This window comes from Arachis ipaensis, chromosome B1 (assembly GCF_059453495.1).
Source record: "Arachis ipaensis isolate K30076 ecotype BB chromosome B1, ASM5945349v1, whole genome shotgun sequence".
Classification (NCBI taxonomy): Eukaryota; Viridiplantae; Streptophyta; class Magnoliopsida; order Fabales; family Fabaceae; genus Arachis; species Arachis ipaensis.
Window position 1 is genome coordinate 89,545,953 of NC_142436.1, and position 6,000 is coordinate 89,551,952.

Consider the following 6,000-nt stretch of genomic DNA (forward strand, 5'->3'; position numbering starts at 1 on the left):
ATATCACGCGTACGCATGATATGGCGAAATTTTCAACGCACGCGTACTCTCAAGGCAAGCGTACGTGTGACCATGAATTTCTTCAAATCCTAATTTTTTCATGAATTCTCCACTTTGCATGTTTTTTCTTCACTTCTTCAATCCAATCTTTGCCTTCTAAGCCTGAAATCACTTAACAAACACATCAAGGCATCGACTGAAATTAAAGTAAATTAAATTTGGCAAATTAAATACCTAAAAAGCTTGTTTTTTACTCTTAAGCACAAATTAGAAAGAAGTCACAAAACTATGTTATTTTATTGAATAAATGTAGAAAAAGTTGATAAGATCTACCAAATTCAATACAAGATAAATCATAAAATTGTGGTTTATCAATAGGAATCTCCTGCCATGCTGGCTCCACTAATCCAAAAACTCTTGCGACGGGCCTGGGTTTGGAACAACATCAAATCGAATGACATGATCCGTCTAGTTGGTCCAATAGAGGTGCTAAAACTGCAAGCTTTATAGGACCACTGATCACCACCTCTGCCATCCTTTGCCATCAAAAAATCGATATCGAGTGTGGCTCGTGGTCGAGGTTGTACTCCACCAACTGTGGTAGAACCCGATCTATCTGGTACCACTCTATGACAACAAAATATATCAACGCTGTCACGGACCTCCACAATGCCGTATACTAACGCTCTAGTATCTCTGGATGCACCACCTGAACTACATCATGAGAGCTATACGGTATCCAAGTGAACTGTGAATAGAAATAGTTATGAAACGTCATCATTAAATATACAGTGTTGCCAAGCTTACATCAAAATTAACTATTTAGATTTGACAAGATACTTACATCCCCAGCATGCAAGAGATCTATTCTAAGCCTCCAATGAGCAACTCGAGGTCCCTTCTAGCTCGTGGTTGGGTTGTGACCTGACCACCTGCACCCCAAACACACGTTATCACTAAATGAAAATAACACCAAAAAATTGTGACAAACATAGCATATAAATAGAACACCACCTCGAGGCCAAAGGCCAACCAAAGGTATCATATCCAGCAGGCCTGAAACCAGGAAACCGCCAGAAGATCCATGATTGAAGTAGCTGCAATGGACCAGCTAACATCACAACGTTTCTGTTTGCCACGTGGGACATGCACTGGTATAACCATGACAGCGCAGCTGATCCCCAACTGTACCCACCCATGTCCTCAAGCCTGGCTACATATGGCAGCCACCGAATGTGTAGGCGAGTACCAGACTTGTCGCCAAATAGTTGAGTCCCCAAAAGCATTATGATGTAAGCCCAGGCATACCTCCTAATAGTGGCGTCATCGGCGCCATCAGGAAGCTCCCGAATGTGTCCTGCATCCAACTGCATCTCACCGTGAACTTGTCAATGCAGTTTACAGGAGGCAAAACACCCAGCATCTCCTCAAACCACACTCAAGCTGGGTGACCACCCTTGATGTATCGCTCAAACTCCGTTACGCATCTGCTAACATAATTTCCTTCGATCGACAATCCTAACTCGTACGCCACGTCCTGCAGTGTAATCGTTCACTCTCCCGAATGGTATATAAAATGTGTGCATCTCCAGACGCCGTCGCTCCACGAATGCACTCACCAACAGCTCATCCGACCTAAACTAAGTCTCATTCAGCCACGCAAGATAGTATAAACCGGCCATCTACAAGTACGGAATGATCCTCTCGTCCAGCGCATACCCTGCTGCCGTCTCATGCTCGTAATACATCGGTGGGTCTGCGTAAACAACATAACAAATTATCTCTTAGGACCACATCAAAACATATTTATATAACAATATCAACTAATGCATCTCTTAATCCAAAGAATACCATAAACGCAACCAATAATATTACGAGTTCAAACAAAAAGTAAAATCATATGTTCATCAAACTTGGCCTAATAAAAATAAGTTTAATATTAATAAAAAAATTTGACTTAATATAGACGTCACATGAATTCTAAATAAAACAGCAAGTCATTACCCATACTTTCTTTAATAAAAACCCAAATTATAACATAGACTCCAATAATTACTCTTACTCTAACTAAGTTTCACTACCTATTATCTTCACTACTCATACTATTCTACTTATCTATAATCACTATCCAAATTAGAACTTGCTTCGTCAAATCTCTAGAAATTAATAAGTCACTAATTTAACCACTCTATCTAAATTGACAATTGTAAATAAGGACTAGCGTTAAAAGAGACAAAAAAAGTAAAACATTTAATACTATTTTCGAAAAAAAATGTATACACTAACCTCTTCATTAATGACATCAGCAATATGGACAACTCCGTCCAAAGGATAAAGACGGTCCAGGTTATCCCCCATCAGCAAAATATTCGAATGTTGGAATGTTTGGGTTGAGGTTTCTCTGGGATTTGGTAGGGCAGGGTTTTTGAGTTATGGTTCGAATGAGCTCAATTTAAATTCTATTTATAGGAATACTCTTGGTAAATTGAATGAGTTTCATTCGAATTACCATGGGCGCACATTGTGTGTAATTCGAAACAGGCCAATTCGAATTATTATGTGCAACAAACTGTGGATAAATCAAAACAGGTTGTTTCGAATTATTGTGGACGTATGTGCATGGGTAAATCGAGCTATAATAATTCAATTTATTAGGACAACATGCATGCATGCATAAATCGACTCAGACTGATTTAATTTGTATGTTTCCTTAGTAATACAAGTTAGGGTCATTCGATTTACTATGAGAGTTGCTAAATCGAGTCTAGCTCATTCGATTTACATAGAGAGATGCATTAGGGAGATCCATGTAACGTTTTTAGGTTTATGTGAATTGTGTAATTTTGAGTTGGATTTGGTTTATTTGTGCGTTTTACACTAATTTAGTATCCTTTTAAGAATGTGAGGTTAATTTCGATAGGGTCCATTAAACATTTTATTCAATAATGAAAATACATGATCAAGTCATGTATAAATTATTGGTTGATCAATTGGATTAGAAAATTTTCTATAAAAGTAATATTTCTTAGAATTTAATACTAGTTTTTTTCTATGAATTGCAAAATCTCGAATTTTTAAATAAATAAAATAAATATTTTATTTATGGATATAAATAATTTGTAGCATTTTTATCGATTTGCATTGCATTACTTATTTCATTTACAGTATAAACAAAATAAGTATGTGTATATCTCATTTACACGAATTTTGAAGATCAACTAGAAGACAGGTGTAAGAACAAGGTTTGGGATCCCGCATACATGAGGATCAATTTTGGGAGCTCCTGACTTGTGTGGAACTTCATCAGAGCTTGGTGCACTTCGTTGAAAATTCTGACAATCAATTGAAGTCCAAGCATTGGTGGAAGTTCAAGGACGAGTTCAAGTATAAGCCACCATGACAAGGAGCTCCCCAAAATGTCAAACTTAAGGACTATAACTAAAAATGTTAGGTGGGAGACACCCAACATGGGACAACTAAGGGTGGAACATCAAGAGCACTCCATCATCCTTCATGAAATAAGAGAAGATCAAAAAGCAATGAGGGAGGAGCAACAAAGACAAGGAAGAGACATAGAAGAGCTCAAGGACATCATTGGTTCCTCAAGAAGAAAACGCCACCATCACTAAGGTGGACTCATTCCTTGTTCTTACATTCTCTGTTTTTCGTTTTCTTTATGTTGAGTGCTTATCCATGTTTGTGTCTTATTACATGATCATTAGTGTTTAGTAACTATGTCTTAAAGTTATGAGTGTCCTATGAATCCATCACCTCTCTTAAATGAAAAATGTTTTAATTCAAAAGAACAAGAAGTACATGAGTTTCGAATTTATCCTTGAACTTAGTTTAATTATATTGATGTGGTGACAATGCTTCTTGTTTTCTGAATGAATGCTTGAACAGTGCATATGTCTTTTGAAGTTGTTGTTTAAGAATGTTAAATATGTTGGCTCTTGAAAGAATGATGACAAGGAGACATGTTATTTGATAATCTGAAAAATTATAAAAATGATTCTTGAAGCAAGAAAAAGCAGCAAAGAACAAAGCTTGCAGAAAAAAAAATAACGAAAAAAAAAGAAAAAGCAAGCAGAAAAAGCCAAAGCTCTTAAAACCAAGAGGCAAGAGCAAAAAGCCAATAGCCCTTAAAACCAAAAGGCAAGGGTAAATAATAAGGATCCCAAGGCTTTGAGCATCAGTGGATAGGAGGGCCTAAAGGAATAAAATCCTGGCCTAAGCGGCTAAACCAAGCTGTCCCTAACCATGTGCTTGTGGCATGAAGGTGTCAAGTGAAAACTTGAGACTGAGCGGTTAAAGTCAAGGCCCAAAGCAAAAAAAGAGTGTGCTTAAGAACCCTGGACACCTCTAATTGGGGACTTTAGCAAAGCTGAGTCACAATCTGAAAAGGTTCACCCAATTATGTGTCTGTGGCATTTATGTATCCGGTGGTAATACTGGAAAACAAAGTGCTTAGGGCCACGGCCAAGACTCATAAAGTAGCTGTGTTCAAGAATCATCATACTGAACTAGGAGAATCAATAACATTATCTGAACTCTGAGTTCCTATAGATGCCAATCATTCTGAACCTCAATGGATAAAGTGAGATGCCAAAACTATTCAAGAGGCAAAAAGCTACAAGTCCCGCTCATCTGATTGGAGCTATGTTTCATTGATAGTTTGGAATTTATAGTATATTCTCTTCTTTTTATCCTATTTGATTTTCAGTTGCTTAGGGACAAGCAACAATTTAAGTTTGGTGTTGTGATGAGCGGATAATTTATACGCTTTTTGGCATTGTTTTTAGTATGTTTTTAGTAGAATCTAGTTACTTTTAGGGATGTTTTCATTAGTTTTTATGTTAAATTCACATTTCTGGACTTTACTATGAGTTTGTGTATTCTTCTGTGATTTCAGGTATTTTCTGGCTGAAATTGAGGGACTTGAGCAAAAATCAGATTCAGAGGTAGAAGAAGGACTGCTGATGCTGTTGGATTCTGACCTCCCTGCACTCAAAGTGGATTTTCTAGAGCTTTCCAGCAATATATAATAGTCCATACTTTGGCCGAGTTTAGACGATGTAAAAGGGCGTTGAACGCCAGTTCTACGCTGTTGTCTCGAGTTAAACGCCAGAAACACGTCACAAACCAGAGTTGAACGCCAGAAACACGTTACAACCTGGCGTTCAACTCCAGAAAGAGCCTCTGCACGTATAATATTCAAGCTCAGCCCAAGCACACACCAAGTGGGCCCCGGAAGTAGATTTATGCATCAATTACTTACTTCTGTAAACCCTAGTAGCTAGTTTATTATAAATAGAACTTTTTACTATTGTATTATCTATCTTATGATCTTCGGATCATCTTTGATCACGTTTTGGGGGCTGGCCATTCGGCCATGCCTGGACCTTTCACTTATATATTTTCAACGGTAGAGTTTCTGCACTCCATAGATTAAGGTGTGGAGCTCTGCTGTTCCTCAAAGATTAATGCAAAGTACTACTGTTTTTCTATTCAATTCTAAGATATTCATTCGCACTTCAACATGAATGTGATGAACGTGACAATCATCATCATTCCCTATGAATGCGTGCCTGACAACCACTTCCATTCTACCTTAGATTGAATGAGTATCTCTTAGATCTCTTAATCAGAATCTTTGTGGTGTAAGCTAGATTGATGGCGACATTCATGAGAATCTGGAAAGTCTAAACCTTGTCTGTGGTATTCCGAGTAGGATTCAGGGATTGAATGACTGTGACGAGCTTCAAACTCGCGAGTGCTGGGCGTAGTGACAGACGTGAAAGGAGGGTGAATCCTATTCCAGTATGATCGAGAACCTCAGATGATTAGCCGTGCTGTGACAGAGCATTTGGACCATTTTCACAAGAGGATGGGATGTAGCCATTGACACCGGTGATGCCCTTACATAAAGCTTGCCATGGAAAGGAGTAGGAATGATTGGATGAAGACAGCAGGAAAGCAGAGGTTCAGAGGAACGAAAGC